This window comes from Pinus tabuliformis, chromosome 1_1 (genome assembly GCF_031772625.1).
Source record: "Pinus tabuliformis cultivar Carrire ecotype Pingquan chromosome 1_1, CPIR1, whole genome shotgun sequence".
Lineage (NCBI taxonomy): Eukaryota > Viridiplantae > Streptophyta > Pinopsida > Pinales > Pinaceae > Pinus > Pinus tabuliformis.
The window spans coordinates 853,738,481-853,759,252 of NC_142297.1; the positions used below are offsets into that span (position 1 = coordinate 853,738,481).

The window sequence follows — 20,772 nt, forward strand, 5'->3', positions numbered from 1 at the left end:
TAGCCCAAATCCCACCATCAAACCTGAGATTGGAGGTCTAATTTGGAGTTCCTACGCTCTTCACTCCAATGGAGACTTTATTCAGGCTTTTTGATTCTCAGCTGGACATCCATCCCCAACACCCCTGGCTGGACCACCATCCTAGCATGCACCAACAGCTCACTTTCTTTTAGTAAAACATAACCCCCCTTATTGGAGTAGTTATGGGAATATGACAAATCAGCTCTCATCGGAGTATGAACAAATCTTTAGTTAAAGCTTGTCGGAGTATGAGTCAATCTAGAAATCATCTCTATCGGGGTTTGAGTAAGATTCAAATATACCTTTCAATCTTGTTGGAGCTTCTACTAAGGAGGAAAAGAGGCCTATTTTTCCTAACTAATCTTGTCAGAGCTTCTTCACTTGGATCTACTGGATATGCACCTTATCTTTCTCAAGACCATATCTCTTGGGCCACTACCTCGAATTAGATCTACCCATATGCCACCTTTTCTTTAGAATTTAGGCTTTTCACCCACCAGCAGCCTACCTTGCAGACAACATAATCTGTAGTACCCTCGACTGAAACTGGTAAGCAGCATAAGAAACCACCATAAAGTGACACATTCTATTTCTTTCTACAGGTCCACTCGGCATCCAACATAATGATGGGAATCACTGTGCTATGTGAATTGAGATCAACCCTCTTGCTTTGGCCGGTACCGAAGAAATTCACGCTATATTGTATAAAAAAAAACGTATATAAATCTACGTTGTGTGGTGTGTCAATATTCCATATAAGCTGTTGTATCTGTTGTTGTAGCTGTCATTGTTTCTGTATCTGTCGTTGTTTGCATTCGTTGTAGCTGTAGTTGTTGTACCTGTAGTTGTCGTAGTTTCTGTATATGTATATGTTGTAGCTGTCGTAGATGTTGTCATTCGTAGTAGCAGGCATAGTTGTTGTATCCGTAGTTGTTGTAGTGGTTGTATTTGTTGCCGTAGCCTGTTCCCCCAACAAAGGCTGTATTCCGTCCGTTGTACTACCAACCCCTGGGTGCTGAATATAAAGAATCACTATCATTGATCACTGCAGGCCCCACTCTGCTAATGTGGGAAATCAATAACTAACCGATGCTACTTCGCTATCGCTGACTGTCAATCGTTTACATAGAAAATGGCACGAACACCTTACAGGGACGTCGATTGAAAACGAGTAAAACGCACTAAGAACCCACTCCTTCCTGTGTATGTATCGAACTGTTAACGGTGGATAATCTATGAAAGTTCCCACACCAAGAACCACTACCTCCTGGGCATGGGCGAGAACAGGTTATGTATAACTCCTCCCTGGACATGTACAACTGGGTATCGGAACTGACTGGGAATCGACTGTTGGATCAGCTCTTGGCATGGAATACCAGCATCTAATGAATCAACACCAGGCAATCATAGGTAACTTATCTGAAAGGGGTGAGGGGGTGAGGATACGAACCCGCTTGCAAAAGAGTAGTAGTGAGAGGGTATAGTTCATAAAGAATCAAATCCATTTCATTGTTCCGATGAGTCATTGGCCATCTGACCGCCTAAAGAAGTGTTTTTATGGCTTAAACCTAGCAACTGAGAAGGTTTCCCAAATTCTGTTCCAATCTAAGTTGTTCTTGGTTGTGCCAAAGTAGGCTGCGTGAGTGATCAAGCAGCGATCCCTTTCCCTTTCTTTCCACAACTACTCCTTTTCCACTCAACCTTTTTTTTCTAGAGCTAACCTTTTCCAGATTCCATATCCATTCCACCAGAAGAGCTAACCATCATTTCCAGAGCTAACCTGAAGGCATAAGCAATCTGACGTATCAAACCAGAATCAGAAGCAATCAAAGAGCTCACCTACAACAACTACTTTCATCTCCAACCAACAACCAGATCAACGCCACTCACTTGATCAAAGGCCATCTGAAACCCTACGACTAGATCTAAGCAAGCAACCAGAGAGAAGTAGGCAAGCAGTAGGAGATCAGAGGACATAGGCAAGCAGTATTATCGGGCCTAACTGTTCCTGGCGGGCAATATTCTCGTTCGTGGGGCATACAACGTGGGCGGTATCGATCCAACCTGAACTAACTAGAAGCGCTATCCGCCGGGGATCAGACCCCATTTCCACAGATCGAACCATTCCCAGAGCTCACTATTATTTCCATAAGCAATCTGGGAGCTCACCTACGACTAATTCCAGATCCAAGAACAACCAACCCCCAAACTAACCAACCAACGACTCACTAGGGGTATGCATCATATAATAAAGCGATGCTCCTCATATATATTCAATGGCATTATAACTGCCCTGCTGAAGAAGCATGAGCCAGCTTCATAACATTGACAATCTCGAAATTCCGTATTGACCGAGTTTTTCCCTAGAATCTGCTGTTGGTTCTATCGAGTTATTGCGGGCACCCAGATGAAGCTTTACCCTACCTTCTTATGATCCTTGGTACCACATATTCACTTATGGTTTGGCCGAGCCTTGATCATATAAGAAACAAATCATCTGTAATAAGCTCTTTTATCCACTAAATAATTATTGCCTATGTTGGCTAAATTTCATTCAACCTTCAAGGCAGGACAAAGCTTCCAGTCTCGAGTCTGAATGTCAAAGAGATCCCAAGCCTTGGACTTTATTTTAGCTACGATGACTAAGGAGGCATCCGGAAGAAGGTGAGTTATTTTGTAAAGAATGACTTTGCAAGTCACTTCCTTCTCCTTATTATTGATGAAGGGCCCCACTATCAGATGAAAAAATTCGACCCGTGGGTCTTGAGAAGGCATTAAAGCGTCCACCATAGAAGTAGCAGGTTTAGCATAACCATATTAGGAATTTGCATGGTTGTTTGCTAGAGTCGTAGGTCAAGAGGATAATGCACAGGTGCCTAGGTATGTTTTGCATGTTATATACTACTCTCTACATAAGGGCATTGTATTCGACTGGGGAGAACTCATATCAAATGAGCTCTCTCATCAGCTGTCAAACTTCCAAAAGACGGAGAGGATCTTTATGGCATCTTATCTCATATATGCTTTGATTTCATGTAACACGTTTTCAAATCTTAGTCCAAAAGCAGATGTCGATATGAATGAGTTACAGGACACAGATATGGCTCCCAAAAGACAGCGCAAGCAGAAATAAATAGTGAAAGCGGCCAGCCTAGAGAGATAAATGTCAATAGAACTGGAAGCTTAGGAAGTCACTGGAATATTTTATGGATATAAAAAATGCAAGATAGACCTGGAATTTTTTCTGCAATGGGGTGAAATTGACCAAATGTGTCAGGGAGGACAAATATCCAGAGCTCCCATTGCAACTAGGTGAGAAGAATCCTAATGCCGGGATATATCAGACTATTAGAAGGTCCTGTCTCCACAAAGCAGCAGCCAGACCAGCTCTTATGCCTTGCGCTGAGATTCTCTCCTGGCTTAATAGTCATGCTAATGTAGAAAACAGGTTAATCAAGGACGAAAATGGAAAGGCCATCGCATCCTTTCAGCCATCAAGTTTGGAACTGTACTACAAGTTCCTGAAGCCTGAACCAGTCTAACCGATGGTCGGGTTCTGCAATTTTCTCACAACATAAATTCTCATGAAATGAGAAAAGGATGGTGGATAACCGGGAAAGCGTTGAGGTCACGACGGAAGGGAATGTATCCAACCATCAACCAACCTCAGGATGCCCTACAGGTTTGTAGTGGCCCTGATCAGTAGGCTATATGGTGAATAATATGTGAGTCAATTCAAGGAATCCTGGATCCCTTTGCTATACCAAGTGTCAAAAGTTGGAACAATTTGAAACTGGTCTTCCATTCTGTCCACAACATTGAGGGACATTGTTTCCAAAGCCAAATACCACATCCCCCCAACATGCTATATGTCTTCATATTTCTTAGATGTGGTATGCGCTGCTAACAGTTTTGCAAGAATGGGATGGCAGTGGCAGCCTAGCGAGAAGCCAATTCACGTCTAATGTCAAATTTTGTGGGAGTATAAATACAATTCTGATTACACGAGAATATGTTAACACTTCATGGCTCCTATGTACACTTTCATTTTCTGCAAGCCTTCTCAATGCATGACTGAGAAGGCTATGCAACTGATAAGCACGATAGGGGACTGGTATGTAACAGAAAATGGCACCTATATCAGGGTATTTGGAGCTACTAAAGCCCCACATCTATTATCCAAATTGATCCCAGATAAATTGGCCATCCAGGAGGTGGCATACCAAACTTTATTGCGCGGAGTTGGAGCCTCTCTGGCCAGGGATAAGCAGGCCCCATGGCCCGCTTTGCCTTTGTACATAGGTTATTATGGTCTAGAAAATGTTAAGGCTGCCAGAGAAGAAGGAGAGGCACTAGCCTCTTACCACTTTGGAGAGGAAAGATTTAGAAGACATGACCCTCATAGTGTCACGCCATTGTTCAATATGCAAGTACACGTGGCCTTATCATAATGAAATATCGCAGGAAGAGGAGTTATACTAAAGAGCAAAATCATATGAAGAAGTGTCAGTGAGGCTCGACAGCAAAGGCAAAGGAGCACAAGACAAGTCAGGACGACATGGCAGAACTAGACAGGGACACATGGACTCCGGGTAGACACCATATCACTTGCCATGTAAGCAAGTGACACATGGCATCTCATGTCAGCAGAAAAGGTTATCCCTATATTTGTTCCCCTCAAAGAGATAGTGAAGATAAGGTCCTCACCCCGAGACGGTCAAGTAGGACCAGTGAAGGAGGGGTTCCATATCCATTAGTAGGGAAGGAAGTACTACCAGTAGAAGGAGTACCAATGGAAGTAGACTTATCCAAAGCCAAGGGTTCAGTTTCATTCTCTCCATTGATCCCAAGCCTTATCCAAGTCGAGTGAGTTTGCCGAGGAGAGCCCACAGGAGATAGCCAAGGAAGTCTTGGTTCATGAAGATAGAACCTGGAAAAATGCCAAGAAAGAAAGTAAGTCTAGGGTGCTGTTGGTCATTATTTATATATGTAATTACGCTTTAGCATCGTATGGGATCTCCGCTCTCATAGTGGATCGTACCAGAATTTCGTATACAGAGAATTTGAAAACATGACTATCAATTAAGGGCCATTCAAATACTTTCCTGGGGCTTCTCTTTGAGGGGAAGAAATATGAGGGATAACCAACCCTCCCTTCTAGCTCTTTGAGGGGAAGAAAACTAGTAGAGGGTCCTGGTCTTACCATTCTAAGGCCTGTCTCTCCATATTCCTTATCGATCGTGCGAACTAAGGCAGTGGGTATTCGTTACAGTAAGGCCCGGGTTGGGGCCCTAGCTCAAAATATCAGGTTCAGCGCGTCTAGCCAGACTATACGATTTACCATTCATAGTAAGGTAGGTAAGGTAACGTTATCACAAAGGCGAGGAGACAGGTGGAGTAGTGGATGATCATCTTCCAGATGCTAATCTTTTCATGGTTTAAGCTATCCCCAATTACCTAGAATAGATTTCTCTGTTTCTTATAAAAGGTTAAGATCGGCAATAAGAAACTCTGACCTTTAGAATTGAGCTCGGCGATAAGCACTATTCCAGACACATATAGGAACAACCCAAGTCACTTGGCAAACGTACCTCGGCAAACATCATTGAACAGCTAAGAACAGCTAAGGTCCTGTTCTATCCTATAAAGAAGGTTGAAAGTAAGGTCTTAAGGTAAGGTCCTAACCTTTAAGGTCTATCTATTCTATAAGGCCCTAAAGGCCCTATAAGTAAGGTAAGGCTATAAGATAAGGAAGGATAAGGTAAGGAAAGATCTATGTCTCTAGGTAAGCCCTGACTTACCTACTTGACTTGGCTGGAAACATTTACACAAATTCTCGTATTCGCTGAGCTATGTCTTGCTAACCAAGATTACCCCTCCCCCCACACATACTGTGATCAACGAAAATGAGTGACCACTTAAGCGTATATAATATGACGGACCCATTAATAGCTAGCAAAATAGCTCTCTCTCTTAGGATCAGTGACTGCTGCTAGAAGGTTGGCTAAAGTGACCATGCATAATGACATATATAATATATGCGTTGTCTGCTAAGGCATAGTGACATATATAAAGAATGACGGACACACATATCTCATTCATGATTGGATCATGAATGAAAGGGATATATATCCTTCATTACGTAATGACATATATAATGAATGACTGGATTCGAGAGCGTAATTACATATATAATAGCAACATTTTTTGTCTTATCTCTGACTTTATTATACGTAATTACGTATATAATAAGGGTTCATAGGGTTCCCGTTAGATCTTTCCATCTTCCTTCCCCTCAGCGGGAAAGCAACTTCGTACCTTTTTTCCTCTCCCTCTTTACGGTCGAGCCCTCTCCTTATTAGTCGAGTGTTTGTTACCTCACCCTACCGAGGGCATCCTCTCTTGTTAGTCGAGCATGCTTACGCATCCTCTGGAATTTGGTCGAGCCTGCTAACACATCCTCCAAATATCCTCTTTTGGCCATGAAAAGTGATATTTCTATCATGATGAAATCATTCCCGTATCTATTCTGTCAATCATTTCTTTATCCATTCTATCTCTAGTTACCAAAATGATACGAGTCATTACCGACTGGTCCTGAGTTAGCTCTGATCATCTTAGTCCCCCTTTACAACTAATAGAGAATGGGCAGTAATAAATATAGGTAAGGTTCTCCTTACCTTTCACCTTTCAGGACCTTACTGCCTAAAAGGACCAACCCAACCCTTCTCACTCTTTGTGGGGAATAAATCATAGTAACTTTCCCTTCTAAAGAATGGTAGGACCTTACCGCCCGCCTGAAATCTATTCCCGAACCTACCTAAATTTCACCTGGTAAGTAAGCTAACTTTCAATCGATATTTCCCCACAAAACTGAGTTGAGTTATTGGCATTGGCACTAGCATTAGCCCCTGTTTGATTCGTTATTATTAGCAAGAAAAATTGAGCTATCCGGATCAATCACGTACGGATGTCACGAAGCTCCCTTATACCTACTCCATTTTTGTGACAGGGATGCTCCTCCCATGCTACTTCTGAAGAACCAAAATCATGTCACTCTTCGATTGATTTTTTGTCGATTCATTCACACACACATTTCTTTATTTATTGTAGGGGCTGACTGCCGGCTGGAAGCTGTATGAGCGGTAACGTCCACGTACGGCTCTGTGAGAAGGTGGACGGAAATGGCCTTGTTGTACCCTACTCTCGTCTTCGATGGGGTCTGCTCCTTCTTTTCTAGGGGAGTATGCCAATATGATCTTAATGAGGTGCGGAGCTTTGCATCTGACATTCGTTGGGCCTCTGCCTGCGGGAGCCAGCGTCCCCGGGCCTTATCTGACTGGGCAGAGCTCTTTAAGGAGAATAAATCAAGGTGTCGTAAGGCCTAAAGACCATAAGGAACATAGTCGCTCGACCATAAGGACCGGCAGGGTGAGGTAACGTGGCCCCTCTCAAATAGGTAACTAAGACGAGTAACTCTCTTTTGAGGGAGGGGCCCCAAAAGGGAGGAACTTGAAGAACTAAAAGGCCGCCATCGGCTCGATTGTTAGCCCCCCCATCCAATAAGTAAATTGAAACTTGAGTTGCTCGACCATAAGGATTAGAGGGATGGAGTCACTCTCTATTCCGATGGTGAGGGGCTTGACCATAAGGTCTGTCAGGGGCTCGACTGTTAAGGAGAGGGAGAGGATGCGGAGGCAGGCTCGACTGTTAAGGAGAGGACCAGAGGAACGGAGTCACTCACTATTCCGATGGTGAGGGGCTCGACCATAAGGTCCATCAGGGGCTCGACTGTTAAGGAGAGGGAGAGGATGCGGAGGCAGGCTCAATTGTTAAGGAGAGGAACTTGAGTTGCTCGACCACCAGGCCGCCATCACCGGTAGGGTGCGTAAGCACATTCGACTGTTAAGGACCGACAACGGGGCTCGACTGATAAGGAGAGGAACTTGAGTGGCTCGACCATAAGGGAGATGACCGGCAACGAGGCTCGACTGATAAGGAGAGGAACTTGAGTTGCTCGACCATAAGGATGCGCACGCAGGCTCAACCTTAAGGGAGAGGTGTCGTTAGGCTGCTCGACCATAAGGGCCACCATCGAGAGGAGAGGGGCTCAACTGTTAAGGAGAGGGACGGAGTCACTCACTCATTCATATGGTTGAGGGTGCGTTAGCACACTCGACTGTCCAGGAGAGGGACGGAGTCACTCACTATTCATATGGTGAGGGATTTCTCGCTCGACCATAAGGTCCGACAGGGCTCGACTGTGAAAGGTCACCATCGAATTCCCATAGGCCAATGGAGAGAACGTGAATTCTTAGCTAACTACCTACCTTATCAACCCTTAGGTAACGAAGCGAATAAGTAAACCCCCTACCTTGCTTTTTTCGAAGTATCCGGGGCCAAGGAAATAAGTACAGAAGACCTTTCAAGGCCCTATTCTAAGTCAACCCTCCATCCATCTCCTTATCAACCCTGCTTGCTACACTTATTCTTTTCTGGGCCTTGGCCCGAGGTATTAAGTCATTAGGCCAGGGAAATAAGTATACTTCATTCTAGGCGGACCCATTTTAAGAACTTGAAAGGTCCTTGCCCGGACAAGAGACTACGTTCCTTTCATTTATTTCAGGTCAATACTTCGAAGACTTGTCCTGATTAACACTTATCTAACGAACGAAGAAGTCATCTTTTCAGATCAATACTTCAGAAAATAAGGCAGGCCTTTAAAGGAAGGATATATTATTTGATTCTGGGAATCTTGGTCTTGGGTAAATCCTGGAGTAGGTAAGGTCCCTGGCCTTATACGGTCTTGAAAGGCCGGCCTTACTGGGTTGGTCCTGACTGCGCTGGTCAACCCAGGAGCAGTAAGGCAGGTAAGGTCATGTGTCGGCCGGTCTTACGCTAAATCAGAACCTTTCAGTTTGAGGGGAAGAAAATAGTATCTTGACTATGCTGGCCCTAGATTGATTCCCTCAAGGGTTGCTTCGCAGAGCTAGCGAAAAGAAGAACCAGGACCTTTTTTTGCAGTAAACCCCTCCGGGCGATCCGGAGAAGACTAGTGGTAGGTGGTCCCGTGAAGCTTTCGGAGAAGGGTAACCTAGTGTGTAAGCACAACAATGAAGGCGAACCCTCGGACGACCAATCTAAGATTAGGGGGGAGATCCCAAGTAGTCGTGACCTTGTAACTCTTCCACCTATGCATGTACCAAATTCTCATATGAGGAAGTGCACTCCTGGGTCTGGAACCAGGGAGGGTTGCTCTGATAAAGACTTTCCCGTCCACTCCAGGGGGTGCGGATACACCTGCGTGGATTGCAAGTGACGGTGACAAGAATGGCGGGGAAGTGAAAAGTACCCGACGACATCCAGGGATGAATGTAGACCCATCGGATAGGGATAATCATTCCGGTCCCAGGGGAGGATACTCACTCATTTATTATGAAGTGGTAGAACCAGTGGCCCTATCACTGGCAGGAGGCGAAGCGCACCCACCCATTGACTGCCTACTGCTATTGCGAAAACAAGGTGCCGTAAGGCCGCTCGACCATAAGCCCCCCCACCCAATAAGTAAATTGAAAGGATTGCTCACTCATTCATATGGGTGAGGAAGGATGGCTTGCTTGACAATAGGTTCTTTATTGCTCACCCATCAAGGGTGAGGAGGGCAAGGAAGGAACTAGTCTCTTGAAAAGGGAGAGGATGCGCAAGTAGGCTCGACCACTAGGGAGAGGATGCACAAGCAGCCTCGACTGCTAGGGAGAGGATGCGCAAGCAAGCTCGACTGGCTTGACCGCTAGGGATAGGATGCGCAAGCAGGCTCGACTGCTAGGGAGAGGATGCACAAGGAGGCTTGACCGCTAGGGAGAGGATGCGCAAGCAGGCTCGAGCGCTAGGGAGAGGATGCGCAAGTAGGCTCGACCGCTAGGGAGAGGATGCACAAGCAGGCTCGACCGCTAGGGAGAGGATGAACAAGCAGGCTCGAACACTATTTACCCACCCACCCCAATCCCCTAAGGCAGAGGTTTTTCTTCCTTGATGCTTATTGGGTGGCCCCTCTCAAATAAGTCACTAAGGTTAGTCCAAGTAGGACCTAATAACTTATAATCTATGTAGGAACTGTAGAATCACATCGAGACGTCCTACTTGGACTAAAGGAAAGTGTAGTAGAGCTCTTACGGAAATAACTAGTATAGTTTTACACCACTACAGGGAAGAAATATCTATACTCACTATCACTTTGGAGTCTCCTCGGATAGGAGGAACTGACATGTAGTTTTCTCCTCTTTCTTTCAAACAAATGTAGTAGGGCAAGTAGTTATTACTCTACAGACTACAGATCTAACTCTATATATATGGAGAACACTCTCTACGGATGAGGAAGGGTGGTAGTCGAGAAAGAAAGAACTGAAAAAGAAAGAACTTAGGGAAAGTTTGGAACTTACTTTTTAGGACTAAGCCAGCGAATAAGGGAATTTGTGTGTACATCCAGAGGCTAGTAATATGGCAAATTAGGGGGCAAGCAAATGGTTGATATGGGGAACCTTCTCTATTACTAATATCACTCACTTCCTGGAAACGAACGTGGGAACCTTAATAGTATAGTCCCTTATCCTTTAGGTCTTATGGTCTACCGGTATCATAATACATGTATGACTACTGGCAGCTGTATGACACAAGGACCCTCTGACAATGTGGAATAGTATGTTTCCATCGTATGCCCTAAGATTGAATAATATATATATAGGAATGATATGCCTTTGTACTCAGTCACTTTATTATATGGCTTCACGTGTAGACTTCACACTTCTATATTTCTTATTATTTGGTTTTTTTATTTGGATGGAATTGGCATATAAACTTGGCATTTCCACTAGACATGGAGTAGTAGTACCGGCATATTTAGAACTACCAGTGAAGTCTCCATTGCCTGTTGAGACTGGTTGGTGGCTTATCAGCGAGAAAATCAAATATGGGACTGACTTATTGGCGGACTTATTGGAATGTGACTATTTCACTTATTTCTCCTTCCTATCAGCTATGTTAGAAGTGGGAAAGCTAGTAGTTCAACTAGGGCTAGTTTCTTTTGCATGGAAAAGGTAAACGTATAAATGCGATATCCTATAGTAATAGGCTGTATAGTAGCAGGTCTGGCTGATATGGCTAGGTATCCTAGCTAGTCCTCATTTTTCAGTAAGAACCATGCCCATATAGATAACCACCTTCCTCGGCATGTGGTAACCTCCTTAGATGTAGTCCATCCATGTCAATGGGTAGAGTAAGAAAGAGCCTTCTCTTATTAGCCCTACTTATTAGTAGTTCCACTTATTAGTTTCCAAGGTAGGAGAAATGAGCTTTCAACTTGCCTTGATCTCTAGCAAAAGTAGTGAAATGAAAGGGGTGTTAGATCATACCCCCACCCATCAGAGGTAAACTGCAAGAAATGCCATTTTCATCAAGAAGAAAACTACACTTTATGATCCCCGATGATATTCCTCCAACCCCTAAAAATGAGGTGAGGTATTGAAATGGAAAAGTGAAACATAGAATAGAATTCACCCATCCATGTGTCCTTTCGAAGATCCTGAGGTGCATAGTAAGTGTGGTGGGTACAATGGGTCCACGAAGAACTTGGCACGAACACCTATTCTCTTTCTTTTGGTTTCACGTCTCCATGCGATATCATATGTATATAGTCGTACCTTACTGTGTAGGGTTGTAGGTTGAAGGTGAGAGATATGACTCGTAGGACTTAAGCTAAGGCAAAATAAGAAGGGAAATACTAACTAGTCTTGTCTAGAGGGGAATTATTAGAATAAAGTGAATAAGCTAAGTGGAATCAACTGGTTTCGGTATTTATGGAATGGGTGTTTAGGAAGGATCACCTAAAATGGATAGTTTTAGTCCCATTGGTTTATTCCCACTATTGGCAACCGGTAATTGGGGCACCATCACCTCATCCTGGGGATCTACCTATTGGCTGGCAGTGACCTTTTGGCATGGTATCTCAGCGAACACATGTGCCTCACTCATTCCACTTGGTTCCGTACCTTCCTGTACTTCTTCTATGGAACTTAGTGCATGGACAAAGCTAATAGTCTAAAGAGTGTTAGTTCATAGTCTATTGTTGTGTCCGTTATGGCTAGTACTTACTCTACAGATATTCTATTTTTTTATCAGGTAGTCCCAGCCAGGAGTCCTTGCCGATCCTAAGTGTCTTTTGTGCAGGGAAATGGGATTACTACACCTACCTCAATGTTTTTGAATGGTTGTGGATATGGAATTTGAGCTAAATAAGGGGACTAAAGCAAGGTATTAAATAACACATATTACTTACATGGATTCAACTGGTTTTAGATTTATGGAATGGGGGTAGGCACTAAGGGGATCACACCACCTATTGAAATGGAAAAACTGAAATGTAGATATGCGAGTCCAAGGAATGTGGGAACCTGAATAGCTCTAGTACCTTCTCCCTTAGGTATGGACAAGTTCAACATAGATATGCGGGTTATATATGGATAACTTGAAAATGAATTTTCCCTGCTTACTAGAATCAGATTTCTTTATTGGCAATGATTTCCTATTTTTGACCACTGGGAATGAGCACACACCTTCTGTCAATAATCTTGGCTATTTTCTTTTGAATGTATTTACACTATTCAATTCAAATGGGGAGAAAGTTCAACGTAGATATGCGAGTCTCATATGTATCTAAAATTGATATAGAGAGAAGAGTATCACGTAGATATGCTAGTATATATGTATATCATTTCATTTATTGAACAGAACGTGTATGCTTGAACTCCTATACTCTTATTGGTTGGCTAATGCTCCCCCATATGGGGAAAATTGGTTGTTTTCAGGGGAGTCTGCCCTTATTAAGAAAGGAAAGGCCTTAGAGACTTCCTTTCATTAGTAGTAAGAAAACGACTAGCGCTATCACATTGTATTACCTCTTAGAGTTTCCCATAGGCATTTACTATGAGGATTTCCCGGGTAGTTGCACTAATTAGAAATAAGTCTTATTTCCACTATTCTAATTGATTGGGACTCAGAGTTCACTACAGCTAATTAGATTATAACTACACTAGTTGGACTGAAGTTGAACTATTTGGGACGTAAAGTTGTTGAATTATTAGAGTAGTTCTAGCATATGGAAACTAGCAACCATACAGCTCAAGTCTTAGTATTGGCCATAAGGCAGCCATAGAGAGTTCTGAACACTTGCTTAGTCTTAGGCCCCATGGGCATTAGCCTTTAGAGGAGCTTTGTCCATTAAGTTCCATGGAAACAAGCCTTAAGAGACTGCCTTACAGTAGAAAGCTCCAATGAAAATAGGCTACGGCTACTATTCAATCGTAAAATGAGGAGATTCTATAAGCTATATCTTTCCTTTCTCGCCCTAGTGTATGGCTCTATCTCTCCTTGTGTGTATCTGGCAAAACAAAGGAATGAGGAATTGGGCTGGAGTATTGGGACCATGCAAGGGGTGGATAGAGAGATGCATAAATATTGTAATGGAGGATTGTTGCTTAAGGTCATGCAGGGGTACTTGGAGCAGCACTCCCTTGAATTGAAGGCAGTAAGTAAAGGGATATGTCGTACCTACTAAGATTCATAAAGGCGAGTGCGATAAAAAAAGGTCTGGAGGTATTGCGCTTCTGAGGGCAAGGCCCGGCAGGGTGAGGGACGTGTGAGGAAGGACGTGGTAGGGGGCTCGACCAAAAGGCCGCCATCACCTGGTAGGGGGCTCGACTGAGGTTACGAGGGAGAGGAGCAACTCTCTTTTGGGGGAGGGGCCCCAAAAGCCGCCATCAACTTGAAGAACTATAAGGCCGCCATCGACTCACCGATTCATATGGGTGAGGACCAGCAGGGGCTCGACTGCTAAGGAGAGGCTCGGTAGGGACTCACCATTCCGATGGTGAGGAATTCTTTGTGTTGGCTTGACCTATAACAAGAACCTAGAAATGACATAGTAATGATCCATAGCATACAACCTATATTGTGATAAGGCAGGTAGGCAAGAGGGAAACAACAGGATACCTAATGGAAAGGCTTATATAATAACTGAAGACATCGGCAAGATAGGTCTTGGTAATCTTAGAAGTGTTTTGATCCATAAGAGTAATACGTTCTTCAACAGTTCGCTCAGGCGAGCGACTTCACGTTCCTGGATCTCCCGTAGCTTCTGCTCCTACCTTGCCTTTTTTGAGGCGAGACACAACACATACCTCAAATCATTATGCTCAAGCTTTGAAATGAAAGACATTCTTTTCTAAATTATTCGATAGCGTTATTACGTAGATAAATAATTGACCACGTTTAAGCCAATCCAAACCCATAGCCCACAACATCCTTTCCAACAGTTCGATAGTCAGAGCCAGATGAACGAGGATCACCCCTGTGGGTACTTACCAGGTGGGGGATAAGTAACTAAAAAATGAACTAAAGACCATAAGATATATAGGTCTTTGAACCTGAGGCAAGATCTGGTAGAGGGGACTTAATATGAGTACTCTGAAGAAGCAGATCACTGGCCCTACTCTTGCGAATAACAAAAACAACAATAGAATAAGAAACAGCAGCCGAGCCTGCCTCAGCAGCCCCTTCTTAATGGTGCTTCTATCAGGTATTGTATGCAACATTTACCTATGAGTGTATAGTAATAAAGAGAATCAACTTGTACTAAGCATTAAGTTACTGGTTGTAGTCAGGGGTGAGTGTCTAGTCATCAAGATCATATCCCTTGGATGCAGCATTTACCAATGTAGGTTAGGTAAGGGTGGCGAATCATCAAATCCATTGGTTTTATACACTCGACCGAAGGAGCACCCCAGCACTAACGAACGATGCTTGCTGTAGGATATTGGCTTTCTCTCTAAAAGGAAGGGCTAGCTAGCCAGGGACTTGCTAAGCGTAAGGGCTAGGGTTGTTATCTAAGGTAAGCAGGGAAGAAGGATTAGAGACTGACTCAAGCTCATCATTCTAGATGTGGATTCCAAGCGGAATCTTTGGGTGAGCTCTCTTAGAGCATATCAGATGTGCTCTCATTCCCAAAGATGCCTCCAACTTTGTGGTATGCACCTATAAGAATTCATAAGGGAAAGGCTATAGTAAAGGGTTAATATCCTAGTGCCTATCATCTGACAAGGTATTCCTGGCATAATCAAAGCATAATCAAAAGTTTCTAAGTGAGTAGGGTGTTTCTAGGAGGTGGGTAACTAGAAGGCGGGTAGGTCTATTCCTAGAATGCAATGAGTGGGTTATAATCTAATTCCAGAATCGTATGGGCAAGGCTCATTCTTCTTTTCGTGGTACCCAGAAGTGTTAATAGTGGTACAAAGAAGAATTCATAAGGCAAAGTAGGTGAAAGGATTCATAGACTCATGCCTATCTGATCTTCCTGGCTGAAGCTATAGGTGATGGGTAGGGTGGGTTGTTAGAGTAGGTAAAAGCCAAGGTAGGTTGTTGAGTCAAATAAATAGTCTGAGTTGTTAGCATGACAATGACCCCCTCATCATCTGATCTGATCTAATCATTTCTGGTAGTAATGAATAGGGTAGTTCCGATCTGACGATTCCACGGTCTAACATAAAGTAAAGCAAGTAGGCAGAGTACTAGCAAAGGTCTAAGTCACTGACCCAAGCCCTTCCTTCAAATATAAAGGTTAAGGTCTATGAGCCGGCCGGTACTGAAATTGTCAAGAGCCAGGTGGTTGGTGGCACTAAACTAACATTCATCCTTCCAGCATCTAAAGGTTCAATTTACTTATTGGGTGGGGGGGCTCATGGTCAAGCCTGCTTGCGCATCGTAGCAATGTTGCCGCTGTTTGTATTAATTCATCGATAGTATCTGGGGTTAAGCCCGTCCCGAAAAGAGAAAAGTGCTGCTACCACTCCACTAACTCACTAAGATTCCTGCCTGAAGCAAGTGGTTGGGGCAGCATAAGTAAGTGGGGTAAGTGAGGTAGGTAGTGAAAGGTTGGTAAGGTGGGTGCCCGGTTGGTAAAAGTTCTAAAGTATAAGTAGGCAGCATAGTAAAGGGTTAATAGTAAAGATTGTTCAAAGCGTTGTACCCACCAACATTCCTGGCTGAAGTAAGAGGTTTGGGATCACTAAGTTGTTGAAGAGGTCTATAGGTGGGGTAAATTGAACAGGTGGGTTGGTAGCAAGGTACTAACATAATAACCGTAGGCATATAAAGGTTCAATTTACTTATTGGGTGGGGGGGCTCATGGTCGAGCCTGCTTGCGCATCCTAGCAAAGCAGTAAGTGCCTACCCCCCATTTCATTTCTGAAGAGTTACTAGAGCTGTTCGGAGATCCCCCAACAGAGCTGTCAAACTTCCATGAATGCAACAACTTTCCCAGGTCTTCCGGCAAGGTGGGAAGCAATGAGAGAAGTTGGGATTGTGTGAGTGCTATGTTTATAAAGAAATCGTATCTAGCCGGCACTTTAATAAAGCATAGAAACTGGTCCGGGACAGATACAAATGCGTAGAGACGCTGGGACAGAGGCAAAGGAGAGAGTCTATAGGGTTGAAGCGAGACTAGCCGTTAGGGGCTTGTTTGTTGGGGCCGGCTTGTTAGGGGCTTTTACGCCATTCGAGCATTGGCGATCGATAAATAAGGAAACCAAGGCTGGTTAACCTTACAGACAGAATGCAGTAAGGCATTCTCAGGTAAGGGATTGATTGATCGATTTAGGGTATTTGGTGCGATGAAGAACAGTTCAATGCCTACTGTATAAGAAAGAATGAATGCATAATTACATATATAATGAATGAAATGAAGATAGGCTTTCGGCAAAGTGAAAGCTCCTCATATGGTGACTATGGAGAATCTCATATATAAGCATGATATTCAATTTAGGGAGATCTCCAAATATGAAAGGTCAGTTTTAGGTAGAGAAAAAGAGATTTCTATATTATGTAGATATTGCTCAAGCGTTATTACATATATACAGAATGACCAGCAGCCCACCTAACTAATAATTTAGAACATGCTCGTAAATAATATGCTTTTGAGGAGGCATGCATGAGGGAGGGTAGGCATGAGTGCGCCTAGAAGATGGCATGCTCGTAAGTAATCTATTTTCAGTAGGCATGGCAGTAGTGCCTAGCCCCGTATGCCTGGCGTGTAGGTAGGCCTATGCCTGGTTGGGATACCGAGTTCAAATTAGAAGGGTTGGGATATTCGTAGCTAGGTAGGTGGGATGCCGTAGTCTGGCATGCTCGTAAGTAAGGTGTGACGCCTAACTTGGTATGCCTGGCATATAGTAGCCATCCATAAAAGGTAAGGCTTCATTAACATCACAAGCATCAATAACTGGATTGATAAATGGTGTGGGGAAGTTATCCTTTGAGCATGAATTATATCAATAACGAAAAATAATATATACCCTAATGGTGCCCTGCTTCTTAGTAACATGAACAATATTCGACACCTACGACTCCATATCTAATATAAACCCAAGCATAAAAAAAACACAAGAATGAAAAGAACAAGGTCCGGAGGGTCTTGCGCTTCCTAGTGCAAGGAACTATAGAGAATCTATCAATGTTTCCATTGAAATGGAAGGTGATATAGATATCATAGCCATGGACAAAGAAAAGCAAAATGAAGAATGGGAGGAAAAGTGAAAGAAGATGGAAGAAAGAGAGAGAAGAAAGACAAGAGAGAATTTCAGAGTAGATGGAAGAAAGGCAAGAGAGCTCCATGATAGATTTAAAACATCAACAATTACAAAACCATTAGCTCTATAATAAAATTTGAAGTGAACAATTTAGGAATAGAGGAAAACCCTCAAAATGTTCACCTCGATTAAGGTTGTTCACCCTCTGAAGGTATCTCCTTTATCCAATTGCCAAAATGTTACAAAGATATTTTTGCTTGAATGTATAATTATCTTCAAATCAATGAGACATCCATTATTCAGCACACTATCCCTCTAGAACCTAATATAAATCATGTTCAACAGAAGTTGAGGAAAATCCACCCTAAAGTGGAACCTTGGATTAAGAAGGAGTTGAACAAACTTCTTCAATCTGAATCATTTTGCTTGTTTGACACTCTAAGTGGGTCTCAAACATGATCCAAATTAGGAAAAAGAACATGGATATAAGAATTTGCGTTGATTTCAAAAATCTTAGTAAGGTTTATGAAAAATTCATATGAGACTAATTCATTGGGGCATACCTGGCATTCATTCTTGCAATGACACTCATCTTGAAACTTCATCAAGCTATTGACCTTATAGCAGTGGAGTCACCTTCCAATTTTTTATTTGATGTGTGGAGTCGTCGAGCTAGATGCAGCCTCGAACAACTTCCTGAGCTCCTGCTACCTTCAGAAGTTTAGCTTCTTGATTTCGGGAATGAGTAATCTTCAAGCTCCCGATAGACGCACCAAAATGTTATCAAAAAATCTGACCCTGATAGGCTGTTGATCAAGTAGACTCTAAGTAACTCTTTCAAACTAACCTTTTGGTTGAGGCTTAGCCTCCTCAACCCGAGAGGGCTCTCTCAATAGGTTTAATATTTTTTGTTAATGATTAGATGGCTAACTCTGGGAATAAAAATGGACAGAAATGTATATCTGGTTGAATCAAAGATTAGCAAACATCTATTGGCTATGGAGTCAAGATAGCCTTCAACAAAACATCATGATTAGCAAAACATGGAAGTCAAGGCACTTGGAGTTTAGGTTTATAAGTGAAACAGTAACATAGTGAATAAACACAATTTACAAGCATGGGAAGGAAGTTAGATAATTTACCAATGAATTTATTATGTCATGATTATGAATAGGGAATATTTAAGGTCATATCAACATATAGAGAGCTGTGTGATTTGCGACATGCTGGGATAAGAATGGGCAAGTTGAAGGAACCATAGATCTATGTTTGGGTTATGGTTGCAAGTGGAAATTTTGGAAAGATATTGAAGGCAGTATTGTTTGGTTCATGTGGGAAAAGACGATGTAGCATTTGGATTCTCTGTGATATTTTGTAATGTGTATATGTGTATATGTTATATTGTACCATGTGTGTTTGTGTATATGTTGTAATTTTCCATGCGTGTATGTGTATGTGTGTTGTATAATGTGTTGGGATAGGTAGACTACTCGGAATGGCGGTTGCATGAGCTTGGGAGTTGTGATGGTAAATAATATTGATATTGATAACATACTATCATGATTGGTAGTTCCCATACTCGTGGTGAAGTGAATGGGATTATTTATATATTTTTTCCATTGGATGTTTACTGAGTTTGGAAACCGATCTAGTGCGTAGGGATCAATGAATGAATATTGCATGGAGCACCTCCACCATCGGTGCTTGCTAAGTTTGGGAACCGATCCAGTGAGTGTGAGTAGAAGAAAAGAGAAGAGAAGGCCATTGGGATCTTGCCAGGTTTGGAAACCAAGCCAGTTTGTACGTGGGAAGAAGAGAAGACAAGGCCACTGGGTGCTTGCCAAAGTTGGCAACCAATCTAGTGCATGTGAATCAAGAAGCAAAGAGAAAAACAAAGATAAGTATTTGTATTTCATTGGTTTTTATGAATTTCTAAATCATGAACATAATTTGTTATTCTGATTTATGATGGTTCGGTTGACGAACTAATTTGGTCTTATTATGATAGGAAGTGAAGTCAAAGTGCAAGATTCACCTCATGGATAAATTACATGTGAGGAAAGCATGGGAATTTCTCGGTTTGGGTGAATGGATTTGGCTACAAGGTTAAATAGCAACAACAATAAAGTTATTAAAAGATGCAACAATATGCTAGAGTCAAAGAATCCAGGAATATGGCCATTTTGGGACACTAGCACCCAATAGTGTCCACTGGTTACCATGAAGCATGCCATGATAGGTATGAAGGTGTTTAGGCATGGATTTTCCTCGATTATGAAGCTCTTCCAATGTGAGGAAACCTTTCCAAGGGAAGGGGTGTGCCTGAAATTTGAAGGTGAGTGACTGCACGAAAGAGGAACCATAACACCTTGAATAACTGGGATTCAGAGAAGGGGGTGCCAAAAGTAATTTGGTTTAAAATGGGTCATGGGCATGACTAATTAGAATCAGAAGAACATTGGGTTTATCTCGGGAAGCAATGGGTTAGTACGGTTTGTTGAAAGAGTAAGGAGTGCAAAGGACAACAATGCTAGACGTTGGAGGCCATAGGAAACACTCCAGGAAAAAGAAAAAGTTATAAAGCTAGATTGGGTGCAGCAAAAGCACTAGAAACTTCAAAAGAGTGACTGAAAGATGGTTGAATTAATGAATTATACTCATTGAGTTGTTGTGAAAGCAACTATGTATGTAAAATATAATCGTAAACTGAGATGTATTTTAAACCTCACAATGATCTATTCTTGGGATTAAGAATGTTTTTGTAATTATATTTAGGATTAAAACACTTTGGATGATGTTCCTCCAAGGGGGCGGGGTTTGTGACTACCCCTGCTAGTCCCCCTATTACACACATTGTAACCATTTTGTTACGGTTAAAGTGGTTGAGATTAAGACACAAATTTTAGAGCTTGGGGAGGAAGATTTCTTAGGATGATGAAGGAAGCTGGTTATTAATGACAGTCATGGAGGTTAACTGGCATGCATTCAATGGGATGACTACCCCATTGAATTCAGCTAAAGAAAAAGGGTGAGAGCCATATCCCTTAGAAAAATATACAAGAAAAGAGGACAAAAAATTGAACAAGGAGGAGTCACGCTAGTAGGGAGGTTAACTCGG

The 20,772-nt window shown here is 42.6% G+C and overlaps 1 protein-coding gene and 1 pseudogene across 49 annotated transcripts in view; one reads left to right on the forward strand and one right to left on the reverse strand.

Moving 5' to 3' along the window:
- The window catches only part of LOC149216958 (uncharacterized), a 32,189-nt pseudogene extending 22,806 nt beyond the window's left edge, over nt 1-9,383 (reverse strand).
- LOC149216957 (chromatin-remodeling ATPase INO80-like) overlaps nt 1-20,772 on the forward strand; it is a 228,672-nt gene that overhangs the window by 58,258 nt on the left and 149,642 nt on the right. The gene's annotated exons all lie outside the window — the stretch shown is intronic.